General features: G+C 38.3%; 1 protein-coding gene across 2 annotated transcripts in view; it reads right to left on the bottom strand.

The window, feature by feature from the left end:
• The window catches only part of LOC139457701 (beta-1,4-mannosyl-glycoprotein 4-beta-N-acetylglucosaminyltransferase-like), a 36,308-nt gene extending 19,719 nt beyond the window's left edge, over window positions 1–16,589 (bottom strand). The window contains exon 1 of one of the 2 annotated variants that reach the window (XM_071239056.1): window positions 16,520–16,589. The gene's annotated coding sequence lies outside the window, so the exon portion shown is untranslated. Of the gene's footprint in view, window positions 1–8,554; window positions 8,631–16,519 lie in introns of those variants that run through there. The other variant, XM_071239054.1, reaches the window with a different exon arrangement.
• Window positions 16,590–17,211: the final 622 nt, after the last annotated feature.

Genomic DNA, 17,211 nt, shown 5'->3' with positions numbered 1-17,211 from the left:
ATTCTCGTAGTTTTTTTTGTTTTTGGGGTGTGTTGATGGGGTGTTGGCTGTGAGTGCCCAATTCGGGATTCGAACCAACACTGCTAGAATGGAAAAAAGTGCGAGAAACTGTACTGTACTAAGTAAGTATTATCCCAAATATAACATTGGTTACATTTGACCACTTTCTAAATGGCATTGTGTGTTCAAAGCTTTCAGCCATTGGAGCCGTGCCAATTTACACTTGTCAGAGGGGGACACAAAGTATGTGATCCTGACTGCCAGTCGTCGGACTTACATTTTATGGAAGTCTCGGTGCAGGCGATTAGGTGGCTCACTCGAACATAGTTTCGATAAGTTTCTGCAGTAACTCATTCATTCCACACAAATCAATCCCAATCCGTGCAGAAATGACCAATACATTTGTTTATGTTAATTTCGAATCATTGTCGGCAACACTCTGTCAGATATTTACGATTTTACTACTTTTGCCTTTCTTTTTTTGCTGAGCATATTTTCTAATTCCATCTTCTTCAAGTTGAGATCTCTTAAGTACAATAATGTAATGCACATAAGCTCCTCGCTTGTAGCCTAAGTCGGACTGAGTGAGTTAGATGTTAAGCCACTTTAAAGAGTATTCCAGTTATATCACGGCGTGTCAGCTTGAGGTTGGAGGAACGTCCGAAGTGATACAGGTCTCAGACGTTTACTGAAACTCACGAGCACGAATATTGTGATGACAAACCTAGGACAATTATCTGGGCTAACCGGAATTCGAACCCACAAACATGGGTTTCTGGACGCAACTCCACACAGGAAGTTATGCTACAAGTTAAAAATATGAAATTAATTCGAAACACAGGTTACAATGCATCGTAATGTCCGCTCAGACAAGAGACGGTTCCATCTTTGCTGCTGTCCACCTTGCAGTGAATGGATACCAGGTAGGACAAGAAAGGTGTTGTGTAAGCAAGACCTTCTAGTGCACAGCGGCAAGGGTTGAATACTCCCTACCGAGCGGAGAATGCAACTGAAATTCACCCTGATCTGTAATAAGTCATGTGCTTTGATATAACCTTCCTACCCTGGCGCTTTACAAGTTGCCTAATAAAGTGTCGATACCTATTTTTGAGATACTGTTGTATTTTACACTTTATTTATTCGAAAAATTATATGTCACAAAACCATCTATTAATTTTTTTATGAAATAGTCATTCAACTGAAGGAGGCACATGCGGCCTCGTAGTTTGATTCGCTCTGCAAAGCCAGCGTCCCTTTGTTCGCAATTCTAGTATGGCTCGGATTATGATTGTCAGTGTCATACACCCGTACTCGTGGGCTTCACCAAATTGTTAACGCCTAACACTTGCAACAGCTCGGGCCACAGGGATTTGTAATGCCCAAATTAGCACCAAGGTATATGGTCACTATCGGTGCCATAGTACTGTAAAAAAATATAGTGACAATATGCTAGTAATGTTTGTATTGCAAATCCGTATGTTTCGGGTTTGTCTCTCACATCAGAGGCTGCCAACTCCGTTTTTGGTACTCGGGATTGGGTTCTACTGAGAGCGTAAGAAATTTCGGGACTCAGCCGTGTGGTTCTCAGGACGCAAATAAAATCGTATTTGTTATCCAGACTTCACATTCAAAATATCCCCATAGTGATGTACGTAAAATGTCCGTCAAAATATGTGTTATTGTTTGGATATTGTTTCAGTAATTTAACTTTTATGAACAAGGAACGTGTTCTATAGGTTTTCGTCTGTGAAAATAATTAGAATAAAAACTTCTAAATAAATAACTACTTATATATTAGTCTAACGAAAATTAAACACAGATGAACAGCTAACGCACAAAAAATGTTAATCCGCCAGAGCGTTGAGGCGGAAGCCCTTTCACTGGACGTCGACACGTTGCCCAATGTCCGGCATTGCCTAAAAGTCGGGCCGGGCCGGGCCAAGACCGGCTTAAAGTGTTATTGGCTAATTACTTCATTATCGGCAATCATACCTACATATTATTGATGCAACATACACACATGACATTAATGTACAATCACCAACCAAAAACGTGAAACATAATTAGGTATTTCGGAGTAAATCGTTTGAAATGCCGAAAGTGGAGCTGTGTGTAAGCGTCGCTGATCTAGGTAACATATAAAAGAGCAATCGTTAAACGAAATAAGATTTGAAACGTATCAAATACTTCTAGCTATCGCGATACAAATTTCCATCTGTCGGCATAGCGTTTATATTTATAGGGTAGAACTATATCTATGTAAATACCACTTAAGTTTTCACCAAGTTTTCTTTACATACCGCGATCTGAGACACTATAAAGTGGTATATAGGCAGATATAATATCATTTTCTCTTGGAACATCTATAAGATGTACAGCTACATGTATTTACCAAAAGAAAGAATCTACGTTTTTACTTCATTAAATAAACATTCACTCATTGAACATCTCCAACAGTTTTGTCCATGTTGAGATCCACTGAAATGGTTAGTTCACTTGTTACATTTATATAGAACAGAACGATATTTGAGATTAAATATGATTGTGGATACATTTACCTTGGTTATATTTTAAAATTCAACAATAGCTTGCGTGTGGTTTGTTTGGAAGCATAAAATCAACTATTGTTTGTAAAAACCATTTGTGTGTGTTAATATATATGTTTTTTAAAGGGAGAGGTGTTTGAATAAATAATTATTTGTGTGTTCACAAACCCCTATCATGTAATTATATTTTCCTGAATAACATGTTGTTTGCATGTAAAATAAATGTCCCTAGCCTGTTCACCTATGTAGAAAGTCAATAAGCAAAATAAAACTGAGTAACAGACTGTGTATTATAGATCCATAGAAATACGATTACACAACAGGTGTAAGGTGTGGCTAATTGAAATGTATCTCGATGACTAATTGAAATGTATTTCGCAGGTAATAATCAATAAACATTGTGACAGAAAAACAAGTGAAGGATTGAGTTGAATTTTAGTTTTGCGAAAAAGGTCCGTGGTTTCTGTGGATGAAACTAAGTTTGACAATGTTGCAAATGATCACTTTCTTTGACTTCATTACGGATTCCTAAACCTGTATCGAGGAGAATTGTTTACAGTTAAGTAAAATTCTAATTAAGATTTCTTAAAGCTGTCACGGTGGCAAATTCAAACTTCGATATCATGGTACACAGTTCTATTGTAAAGTCAGACTGGGAGTTCGAGATGGCGCTATGTATTTTTATCTCGAATTTGAAATAAGCTGTTAAATTTATATGTTTTTTTTTGTTTAACGCCACACTCAGCAATATGCCAACTATATGAGGGAGGTCATGCAAATAATCAAGTCTGGACCTGACAATCCAGTGATTGACATCACGAGCATCAATCCACACAATTGGGATAAGATGACATGCATCCAATCAACCAAGTCAGCGAGCCTGACAACCAACTCGATCCCGTTAGTCGCCTCTAACGACAACCATAGTCGCCTTTTAATAAAGCATTGGTTGCTGAAGATCTGTTCTAACCCTGATCTTCACAGGTCCAAATCTATATGTATTTTTATGGTGAGGCGGTCGTGATCGGAGAATAGGTTCGAGAGTTCGGTACACACATTCGTGGTCAATATCTCTCATGTTGTGGATGATAGGGATTTTGTCATGTTTTGAAGAAATGTCATCACTGGCATGCTTTTGATGGTACACAAAACTTAAACTTTACCTCGAACATGCTAGTTCCGGTCACAAAATATATGCTTTATCTTTTACTGATTTTTGTATTAATAACATTACAACGTTTCTCAAGGTTACAGACTCCAACGATTCATTAAAGTGCATTTTAAGAACCTATAATTGACAACTAACACCCTGATCGCAAAACTCCTAACGATTTTTACTAAAAATAGATACGAAAACTATGCTGAACCCGAGACTTGAATGACTGACAAATCCGTACTTTCTTGTGTTCTCATACATAAAACAGCAGTGTAAACATGATCTAACATGGCTTAATGTGGAATGTGTCTAGGATTGTAAACTGTCCATATTATTCCAAATTGTATGCATACACATGCATGTGTCATGTCTTTATTTGGTTTTGTGTCTCTACCCGCAAACATATGTGGCAAGATACACCTTCCAGGATAGTGGACGATGTGGACACTGACGAAAATTTCTACAACATGTCCAAACATTCCCAAACAGACAGAATCATATGCTTTCTGAAAGTCAATCCAGCACATCGTTGTTGTCGTTGTCGTTTTTGTCGTCAACGTCATCATTATCCTTCAAGGACAGTGGACGGTATGGACACTGGAATATTTCGAATATTTGGAAATGAGTGCAATTTAATTAATATAAACACTATTTTAAGCGCCAGGAAACGGGATTTTTCATTTTTGTCATGAATGGCGAATATAACAACTTGGGAAGATAGCTTGACATTTCGTTAGTACGGTCCTCATACTGTCTTTTCTTTGTTTCTCCTGAATCTCTTTAGTTTCAAATGAAACAGATAAATCGGTTATACAATGCTTTCATTGGATTTATCAAAAAAGGACCATATCAGGTTTGTTCGCTTGGATACGTCTGACTCTGTATGTGGGCGTATTCCAAAGAATTTTATATGTAATTATCATTTCCCACGACGCCCTCTGCATATTCTGGGTCGTACCATTGATGGTCTCGGAGTCAAAACCACACATTACGGTAACAAGAGGATCGAACCATGCCAAAGATACTGTGTTTGTGTCAAGCTGGACATCAACTTTGACACAAAATCACACATTGTCGTTTTCGAGTGGCAAGTGACTGGTTCTGGGTCGATTTGATGGCACTTCGCTTGATTGACACTCATTTCTGTACCGTCCAGCACCATCAACAAAATAAACATTAACATTGATATTCAGTACTGCATCAATGGGTCGTTTAGGAAAATCCATTGAATGACTTGTTTTCAGTCTTGACATTCTTTTCAGATAAATAAATATGTGCAATAGTGCACGATTAAATTCAATCATGAAAGGCCTCCTTGTTAATCACACCATAGACGTTAAAATATGGTGATGATCCTCATCATAAACAACTATCATCCTCATTATCATTATAATGTTTATGTTCCCGTCACAGTACATCGTATTTAAAGAAAACAAGGTATAGATATAAACACATTTGATGATACATCCGTGAGTTTAAAGTTGATTTTGACAGCCCTGGCCAAGTCGGACCCAACACAAGCCAAACACATAGAGACTATGTTGAGAATGTAGAGAGAAAATGGCTTCACTTTGAGCACGTTGTTTTCTTTAAATACAGCGAACGCTGACTCTTTAAAGTGGTATTTAGGTAGATATTTACTCGTTTATACATGTGAATACATTTGAATATTCATCTGTGAGGTTTAAGTTGATTTTGACAGCCCGGGCCAAGTCGGACCCAACACCTCTGAGAGAGATTCTCTTAAGAAAATACAGTAAACGTGTTTGACTTTAACGGACCAGTTTTCTTTATATACGATGTACTGAGACACTATAAAGTGGTATATAGGTACATATTAAACTCGTTTATAGATGTGAATACATTTGAATATACATCTATGTGTTTAAAGTTTATTTTGACAGCCCGGACCAAGTCGGACCCAACACAAGCCAAACACTTTTGATAGAGACTATGTTGAGAATGTAGAGGGAAAAGGGCTTCACTTTGAGCCCCTTGTTTTCTTTAAATACGATGTACTGTGACATTATAAAGTGGTATATAGGTAGATATAATAATAAGCTACAGATGTAAACACATTTGATGATACATCTATGTGCTTAAAGTTGATTTTGACAGTCCGGGCCAAGTCGGACCATCACAAGACAAACACTTTTGATAGAGACTATGTTGAGAATGTAGAGGGAAAATGGCTTCACTTTGAGAACCATGTTTTCTTTAAATACAGCGACTTGAGACACTATAAAGTGGTATATAGGTAGGTATAATGCTAGTCTATAGATGTCAACACATTTGATGAAACATTTGTGAGTTTAAAATTGATTTTGACAGCCCGGGCCAAGTCGGACCCAACACAAGACAGATTTTCTTAAGAAAATACAGTAAAAGTGTTTGACTTTAACGGACGAGTTTTCTTTAAATACGATGTACTGTGACATTATAAAGTGGTATATATGTAGATATAATACTAATCTATAGATGTTAACACATTTGCTGATGCATCTGTGAGGTTTAAGTTGATTGTGACATCCCGGGCCATGTCGGACCCAACACAAGACAAACACTTTTGATAGAGACTATGTTAAGAATGTAGAGGGAAAGGGGCTTCACTTTGAGCACCTTGTTTTCTTTAAATACGATGTACTGTGACATTATAAAGTGGTATTTAGGTAGATATAATACTTATCGTTAGATGTGAATCCATTTGATGATACATCTGTGAGGTTTAAGTTGATTTTGACAGCCCGGGCCAAGTCGGACCGAACACTTCTGACACAGATTTTCTTAATAAAATATAGTAAAAAGGCTTCACTTTGAGCACCTTGTTTTCTTTAAATACGATGTACTGTGACATTATAAAGTGGTATATAGGTAGATTTAATACTAATCTATAGATGTTAACACATTTGAAGATACATCTGTGCGTTTAAAGTAGATTTTGACCGCCCGGGCCAAGTCGGACCCAACACAAGCCAAACACTTCTGATTGAGACTATGTTGATAATGTAGATGGACAAGGGCTTCACTTTGAGCCCCTTGTTTTCTTTAAATACGATGTACCGTGACATTATAAAGTGGTATATAGGTAGATTTAATATAAATCTATAGATGTAAACACAATTAAATTAAGATTTTTGTGTTTATAGAAGATTTTGACAGCCCGGACCAAGTCGGACCTAACACAATCCAAACACTTCTGATAGAGACTATGTCTAGGATGTAGAGGGGAAAGGGCTTCACTTTGAGCACCTTGTTTTCTTTAAGTACAGCAAACTGAGACACTATAATGTTGTATATAGGTAGATATAATGTTAGTCTATAGATTTAAAGACATTTGATGATACATTTGTGTGTTTAAAGTGCATTTTGACCGCCCGTACCAAGTCGGACCCAACACAAGCCAAACACTTCTGATATAGACTATGTTGAGAATGTAGATGGAAAAGGGCTTCACTTTGAGCCCCTTGTTTTCTTTAAATACGATGTACCGTGACATTATAAAGTGGTATATAGGTAGATTTAATATAAATCTATAGATGTAAACACAATTAAATTAAGATTTTTGTGTTTATAGAAGATTTTGACAGCCCGGACCAAGTCGGACCTAACACAATCCAAACACTTCTGATAGAGACTATGTCTAGGATGTAGAGGGGAAAGGGCTTCACTTTGAGCACCTTGTTTTCTTTAAGTACAGCAAACTGAGACACTATAAAGTTGTATATAGGTAGATATAATGTTAGTCTATAGATTTAAAGACATTTGATGATACATTTGTGTGTTTAAAGTGCATTTTGACAGCCCGGGCCAAGTCGGACCTAACACAAGCCAAACACTTTTGATAGAGACTATGTTGAGAATGTAGAGTGATAAAAGGCTTCACTTTGAGCTCTGTGTTTTCTTTAACTACTGAAATATGAGACGATAAAGTGGTATATAATTAAATATAATACTAATCTTTAGATATAAAGAATGTTAGGAACTTTAGAAGTGTTTGGACAGTTATTAACACGTGTCGTGTCAGTCCTTTGACATTCGCGAATATCCACTTCCAGAAAACATCCTGTGTTGGTTTAACACGAATTAGTAAAGGTTAATTAGGGATGCCCAACACGTTAATTAATGAAAGAAGAGTAGTCAAAACACTGTCGTTTCCTGCCCAGGACATCACACCCCTACACGCCGAGGTCGGTGAGAAGCATTCTAATAAAAGAATACACACAGTCAAGACACTGACTTTTCTACGAGACTCACGGTATGTAGTCATAATCATCAGTTTATTACATTGTTGAAGATGCATTTTTTTCAAACTCAATTAGATGAGCAAAACTATACGCTTGTGGACATTTGAGATCTGCCTAGATATGCGCGTTTCGTTTTATTATTCTGCAATCCATTTTTAGTATTACCCGCTGGCCCGGCCCGGCCCGAATTTTCTTGGCCCGACTTTTAGGCAATCCCCCAATGTCCTACACACACAGCCGACTGTTCTTTGGGGTTACGGAAAGATGCAAGCTTTGGCGAGGGACGGGTAACTGACATGGATTTAATCTCGAGCGACGCCATCATGTGTGTACTGAACAACGTAAGGATCATATTCCCGTTTTCGCGATGTCGGCCTTTGGAAGCCGTCTGAATACGCGAAAGATGCAAGAATGCAAGAACGTGATACTTACTTACATTATGTCCAAAATATCGCTTTCTCGGCTTGTGGTAAAATGAAATCGCGAGCACTCGAGATTTTGGACTAATCTCCCGTCCTTGCGATCTTGCATTCTCGTACTTTTTTCACATTTAACTTGTTTCCACAGATTGTAATCGCCACAACGCGAGAATGTCTCTTACATCTTACCTGTACACGGCAGTGTCCCGTATTTCTCCTTAGTGATACCCCTGGGTGAGCGACGCACGACTTACCAACCCCTACCTCGTACCTTGTCTCAACAATGAACCAGCACAGAGACTGAACGCGTGAACAAACACACTCGTCCAAAGCTATTGTGATGAAGGCGTGGCCCAGCCAGACGTTTGGTTCGATAAATCGTGTCACATTCAACATGGTTGTCACGGGAGTAAAATATATAAAACACTGCCGATATTCATGCTATATAGACCCCACTAACACTGAAGATATCCATGCTGTATGGACACCCCTAACACTGATGATATCCATGCTATATAGACCCCACTAACACTGAAGATATCCATGCTATATAGACCCCACTAACACTGAAGATATCCATGCTACATATACCCCTCTAACACTGCTGCTGCTCTTGATGTGTTGACCCCTCTAACACTGCTGGTATCCATTCAATACAGACCCACCCTAACACTGAAGATATCCATGCTACATATACCCCTCTAATACTGCTGATATCCATGCTATATAAACCCCTCTAACACTGAAGATATCCATTCTACATAGACACCTCTAACACTGATGATATCCATGCTACATAGACACCTCTAACACTGATGATATCCATGCTATTTAGACCCCTCTAACACTGGTGATATCCATGCTATATAGACCCCTCTAACACTGCTGATATCCATGTTATATAGACCCCTCTAACACTGCTGATACCCATGCTATATAGACCCCTCTAACACTGCTGATATCCATGTTATATAGACCCCCCAAAAAACTGCTGATATCCATGTTATATAGACCCCTCTAACACTGCTGATATCCATGCTATTTAGACCCCTCTAACCCTGCTGTTATCCATGTTATATAGACCCCTCTAACACTGCTGATATCCATGCTATATAGACCCCTCTAACACTGCTGATATCCATGCTATATAGACCCCTCTAACACTGCTGATATCCATGCTATATAGACCCACCCTAACACTGCTGATATCCATGTAATATAGACCCCCCAAAAAAACTGCTGATATCCATGTTATATAGACCCATCCAACACTGCTGATATCCATGTTATATAGACCCCTCTAACACTGCTGATATCCATGCTATATAGACCCATCCAACACTGCTGATACCCATGTTATATAGACCCCTCTAACACTGCTGATATCCATGTTATATAGACCCACCCTAACACTGCTGATATCCATGTTATATAGACCCATCCAACACTGCTGATACCCATGCTATATAGACCCACCCTAACACTGCTGATATCCATGTTATACAGACCCCCCTAACTCTGCTGATATCCATGCTATATAGCCACCCCTAACTCTGCTGATATCCACGCTGTATAAACCCCTCTAAAACTTCTATATCCATGCTGTGTAAACCCCTCGAACACTACTGATGCTCTTGGTGTATAGCCCCCTCTAACAGCACAGTTAATCTAAATTATGTAGCAACAGTCACATACAGATAAGCGCTCAAACTGGCAAGTAGAATATATTTAGTTATTCTGTCAAAAGGAAGGACTTAATTTAAATGTCAATATACATATTTCTGTATGCTCGCATTGTTCAGATATGTCGACGTGACCTGTTCTGGATAGCTTACAATAAACTTGAGGAGCTATTTACATGTGACGAACCATATCAAGTCTTATTGAAAAGACATGACTGTCAGTGATTATGCACATTTCAATAATGAAAACGACACCTTTTGAAACGTAGAAGATGTTCCGAGCTCCAGCATTATTTGTGCTGGGAACGAAGAACATATGGAAGTTCTCATACGACAGCAAACCTAACAGTACGTACGTCTGTGTTTGTGTGTGATACTTGCGTGAGATCGACATGTCAGCAAGTTGGATTTCTTTAGGGTTAAATTTTAATACGACCAGAAACCTTCCAAATGTAACGAATACTGGCTGTCTTGTATCGCGCTGGGTATGATATTACGTAAAATCATACTGATGTTACAATTCGACTCTCTCCATACAGTAGCAATAGTAGGCGTAGTTCTAGAAATCAACTATTTTTTGTAGTAGCACTAGTAGTGGTGGTGGTAGTGGTGGTAGTGGCGGTTGTGATGGTAGTAGTGGTGGTGATACTAGTGGTGGTAGTTAGTGGTCGTAGTAGTGGTTGTGGTGGCTGTTACGGTTGATGATTATCAGTTTCTTGTGTAGCACATGATGTCGTTGTTGTAGTAGAATGTTGTCGTAGTTGCTGCAGGAAAACTTGTAGAAGAAGTCGTGGTAGTTGTAATTATTGTAGCACTAGCAGTTTAGACATATTAGGAATCCAGACGGCCTATATGACAATTTGACAATAATTATATGCGTAACATTACCACAAACACCGCTCACTTTATTCCCCTGTGCCTTTCTGTATGTACTAAAATACTAGTCAAGGCCGTCAAAAATATCTGTGAAATGGCAAAATATGCTTTTTAAATACGCCAGGTTTACAGTATGAGGGTTTTCTCACCACAGTGATCATCACATGGCGAAGTCATGTTTTATTTTCACGTCCCGTACCAGCTTTCAAGTTGATGGATCTGAAAGCCTCAATTAACAGCCTTGACTACGTTAGCACCTATGAATAGCAGAAGAATCAATGATGTTGGGCTAAAAGGCCTATTCCAACGTTCTGACGTCGACATCGATCTTGGCATCAATATGTGGCAGGATAAAAGGCTCAGATATAAAATCATGGTTATGGACGCCAGCACGTAGTAAATAACAATGAGGTCTTCAGATTTCATGCGCATGGGTACATATGAAAGTGGCTACACTATATTGCTTAGCAAAGGTACCGCTTGTTCTGAGAATCGATTTAGGAACTACAGGAAAAGTCTCATTGTTTTACATTTCTAAAGGACTTATCTATATATTATCATGCATGAGACAAAACCCGATACAACACATTAACTCAAGCATTGTCAAATTTTGATAAAGCTGAAGCTCTCAATGACTATTTTACGTCAGTTGTCAATGTTGATGTAGCAACTACAATTTGTTAAACCTTTGTTAAACATGCAATCATGAATTGGATTATAACTTAATCGAAAATATAGAAATAACAGATCTCATAGATTGCTAAAAAATATGTCGATACCGACAGGCTAACACTAAAAGAGAGACGAAAACAATGAAAACAACTTACGACAGTACACAAAAGAACAATGAATGTCAAAATAGATCAGTTGCTTCAAATTATACCCTTACGTAACAAACCTAGCATTACTGGTCCTTTTGTCAGGGACCAGGAGAAGGAACAGGAGGAGGTCTAGGAGGAAGGTGATGATGATAAGCTCAGCACTGTCACCCCACCATAATACAGGCCCAACGTTAATCCACACACGCATACCGTCTGTACTGGATACCAGCAGTCAGCAAGTTGGATTTCTTTAGGGTTAAATTTTAATACGACCAGAAACCTTCCAAATGTAACGAATACTGGCTGTCTTGTATCGCGCTGGGTATGATATTACGTAAAATCATACTGATGTTACAATTCGACTCTCTCCATACAGTAGCAGTAGTAGGCGTAGTTCTAGAAATCAACTATTTTTTGTAGTAGCACTAGTAGTGGTGGTGGTGGTAGTAGTGGCGGTTGTGATGGTAGTAGTGGTGGTGGTAGTGGTGGTAGTGGTGGTAGTGGTGGTAGTGGCGGTTGTGATGGTAGTAGTGGTGGTGATACTAGTGGTGGTAGTTAGTGGTCGTAGTAGTGGTTGTGGTGGCTGTTACGGTTGATGATTATCAGTTTCTTGTGTAGCACATGATGTCGTTGTTGTAGTAGAATGTTGTCGTAGTTGCTGCAGGAAAACTTGTAGATACCAGCAGTCAGCTGCAGCTGCTGGTATGTCAAGTTGCTATGATAAGAACTGTGTTGCTCATGATGCGAATGCCATTAAAACGCGCGAGATTTTGGTCCCCGGACCTTTCTCTATCCGGGCGGACGCTCTACCACTAGATCACAAAGGCGGTCGATAAAGTCGTAGATATCGTGTTAATGTCGTAGTAAGCTCGTAACTACCTCTATATCGTGCCAACATCGGTATGATTTCGTAGTGGCATCGCACTGACATCGTGATAAACTCGTGTTATATTTGTCGTAAGGTCGTGACGTGCTCGTGTTACATCGTGCTAGTGTCATGTGTACTTCATACACAAACAGTATTCATACCCAGTATTTTACACATTGTGGTACATGCATATGCCGCTTAAACAACGACAAATTGCGATTAAAGAACGACTAATCACGATCACATAACGATTAAACGACTAAACAAAGAATACACAACGACTAATGACTAAACGACGAGTACACAACGACTAATGACTTAACAACGAGTACACAACGACTAATGATTAAACAACGAGTACACAACGACTAATGACTAAACAACGAGTACACAACGACTAATGACTAAACCACGCGTACACAACGACTGATGACTTAACAACGAGTACACAGCGACTAATGACTAAACCACGCGTACACAACGACTAATGACTAAACAACGACGAGTAAATAACGACTAAGCAACGACTAAATCACGACTAATGACGACTAAAAAACGCCAAAACAATGACAAATGACGACTGAACAACGACTGAACCACGACTGATGACGAGTAACCAACGACTAAACAACGACTAATGACGACTAACCAACGATTAATGACTGGTAAACAACGCCAAATGACGACTGAACAACGACTAACCACGACTCATAACGACTAAACTACACAATGGTTATTGACTACTTAGAAAACTGCAGTCGAACGTCAAATGGCCCAAACAAATATTACGTTAACTAGGCCTAACCCCTGTGATGTGCAGATACTTGCCAGATGCTACTGCCTAACGATCTGGTCATTGATTAAATGTATTTGGAGTTATTTTCACAGTGTGATATCATGCAATTGTATATTCATTTGCTTATGGTTATGGGCGGATAGTGGATGAACGCAACTGTAGTTAATGTTCCTTTCAAGATCTTAATTATAACATATGTATAAGGCATCGTGTCATATTATTAACGTATATAGATACTGATACTTTAATATAATTCCCCCCACTATTTCGCCTTTTACGCCAAATGAAATTTGTTTCGGTGGCTAATCGGGTCTGATTATTCTCGGTTCTGGCGTTTTATATGTACCTATTTCCAAAGTAAGACAATATATATTTGGTGTTGGTGTGTTAGTATCTTCCTTTCATCATTAGGTAAGGCAACGGTGATTGTTGAACGTAAAAGATTTTTGAAATATTTGAGTTGGTTTTGTCACAACAAACAACACGCCTCCTTATCCTACAGTCATCAATTTTCTACAGTTCTCCATAGGTTACCTGTCACCGTTTACTACAGTTCCAGTATACCTCTATATAGTTCTTCATTTGATACAGTTCTCAATATACTACAGGTTTCCATATGATACAGTCCTCAATAAACTACAGGTATCCATATACTACATGTCTCCACATGATACAGTTCTCAATATACTACAGTTCTCCATATGATACAGTTCTCAATATGGTACATTTATCCAAATGATACACTCCTCAATATTCAACAGTTCTTCATATAATACAATTCTCAATATAGTACAGGTTTCCATATGATACAGTTCACAATATACTACAGGTATCCATATGATACAGTTCTCAATACAGTACATTTCCCCACATGATATAGTCCACAATATTCAACAGTTCTCCATATTCAACAGTTCTTCATATAATACAGTTCTCAATATACCACAGGTTTCCATGTGATACAGTTCTCAATATACTGCAGGTTTCGATATGATACAGCTCTCAATATAGTACATTTCGCCACATGATACAGGCCTCAATATTCAACAGTTCTCCATATAATACTGTTTTCAATACACTACAGATTTCAAAATAAAACAGTTCTCGATATACAAAAGGTTTTCATATGATACAGTTCCCAAAATACTACAGTTGTCCATATGATACAGTTCTCAATATAGTAGAGGTCTCCATATGGTACAGTTCTCAAGATACTACAGGTTTCTATATGATACAGTTCTCAATATAGTAGAGGTCTCCATATGGTACAGTTGTCAAGATACTACAGGTTTCTATATTATACAGTTCTCAATATAGTACATGTCTCCATATCATACTGTTCTCAAAATACAACAGGTTTCCATATGATACAATTTACAATATAGTACAGGTATCCATATGATACAGTTCTCCATATAGTACTTTTCTCCAAATGATACAGTCCTCAATATTCTGCAGTTTTCCATATGCAACAGTTCTCAGTATTCAACAATTCTTCATATAATACAGTTCTCACTATACTAAAGGTCTCCATATGATACAGTTCTCAAAATACTACAAGTTTCCATATAATTCATTTCTCAGTATACTACAGATTTCTATGTAATATAGTTCGCAATGTACTACAGATGTCCATATAATACAGTTCTCGATATACTACAGGTTTCCATATGATACAGTTCACAATATAGTACATTTCTCCACGAGATACAGTCCTCAATATTCAATAGTTCTTCATATAATACAGTTCTCAATATACTTCAGGTTTCCATATGATACAGTTCTCAATATAGTACAGTTCTCCACATGATACAGTTCTCAATATACTACAGGTCCCTACATGATACAGTTCTCAATATAGTACAGTTCCCTACTTGATACAGTTCTCAATATAGTACAGGTCCCTACTTGATACAGTTCTCAATAAAGAACCGGTTTCCATATACTACAGGTCTCTATATGATACAGTTCTCAATATAGTACATTTCTCCACATGAAGCAGTCCTCAATATTCAACAGCTCTCAATATTCAATAGTTCTTCATATGATACAGTTCTCAACATACTAGTTTTCCATATACTACAGGTCTCTTTACGATAAAGTTCGCAATAGACTACAGTTCTCCATATACGACATGCCTCCTTATGCTACAGTTCTCCATATGCTACTAGATTCATTCACTACAATTGTTTTTATGCTACAGTTCATATACTGGGGGGTATCCCTTCAGTAGAATTCTATATAAATGCCAAAGATCTTCATACACTGTAGGAATCAATTTAGTACTGTTTCCATACGCTACGCTTTTCCATATGCTACAGTTCTCAATGTGCTACAGTTCGTCTACACTACAATTCTGCACCGACACTTCCGCCCTCTCTGTGCAGACGCTCTATCCGCTAAACCTCGAAATCGGTCCAGAACCAATTCTAACCCTATTCTTTGGCATACAGCCTCTTGCGCCACGGATCAGCTGAGGAAACAGTGTATACCTACCTACCATAATAGCTCCTCGGGTCCGTGTTCCTAGTCACAACACAGGGATGCATGAGCAATGCGTGTCATTCAATATGTGCAATATTCTAAGCAGGTCCGACATTCACTGTACCTGAATGTTTTACAGCAGTTATCCCGCAGTCAAATCACGTTCTTTGCATGTGTATATCTGACAACGCATTCAGTGCGAACACATCAGATGTTAATCAATATGGAAATGAACATATCTATAACTCTGTGCATTTCTCATTTCTAAAACAAAATTAGGAACGCACGCGTTTGTGACAACACACAGCTGGAACTATAACTAGCTGTGACTCACTGTTCCATGATATATTTCTGATATGCTTTGTATATTAATGTACTGCCTGAACACTACCCTAGAGTTTCAATACGGCTGCAGGTTTCGAGTATCCATTGTCATTGTTATTGAATATTATTGTGTCAGTATCGCTGAATAAAAGGATATAACCTACGTTAATAAACGCGACAATGCGCTTTTAATAGCTGTTATAATACATTTACACGACAAATGACCTGCACTGCAGATATTATGTTATAAGGGTTATATAGCCAGGGATTAATAGTTGTGGAATATGTAAGGTACAAACTTACCTGAGACGCTTCCTCCACGCATTGATTGTCTTTGCTATCAAACGGGTCACCTCCCGAAGATCGATACCTGTACAACACCACAGTAATCAAGGCTTTAGCAAGATGGAACATACATGTTCAACGGCTAGCAGACAACTGTCCAGAGAGTGATACAGTACAGTTCTCCAAATGATACAGTTCTCAATATACTACAGTTCTCAACATGCTACAGTTCTCAATATACTACAGGTCTCTATATGATTCAGTTCCCAATATACTACAGTGATTATCACATTACCATGGGCAACGACATAACACTCGTTTCATTGTGCAATGTGTGTATGGTTAAGTCTACATCCCATTGAATCGCATGTCTTTAGCCGGACATAAACGGCAGTGTACAAAATGTTTACACTTGAATATTGGATTTGACCAAAAAATTACAAACAGTACCCGGAACTCTGCAAGCTTAAGGTCCAACACACAACAATGATATAGACAACACCATTATAAGTCTATTATTGTAGGCCGATAATATTGTTCTTTTAACCCTCGACGAAAGTTCACTCCAGTTGATGCAAAACTGTGTCCCAAATTGGTGTAAGAAATGAAACGTTCAAATCAATAGACTGAAACACTAAGACTGTTCACTACCGTAATCCCTCCTCTGTACAGTCATCGTTTTATTTTGCATGTACAAGTACAACAAATAG

Source organism: Haliotis cracherodii, unplaced genomic scaffold (assembly GCF_022045235.1).
Source record: "Haliotis cracherodii isolate W230 unplaced genomic scaffold, xgHalCrac1.p SCAF_12, whole genome shotgun sequence".
Taxonomy (NCBI): Eukaryota; Metazoa; Mollusca; class Gastropoda; order Lepetellida; family Haliotidae; genus Haliotis; species Haliotis cracherodii.
Note: the sequence above shows the minus strand (reverse complement) of the source record. Positions and strands in the feature narration are given on the sequence as shown.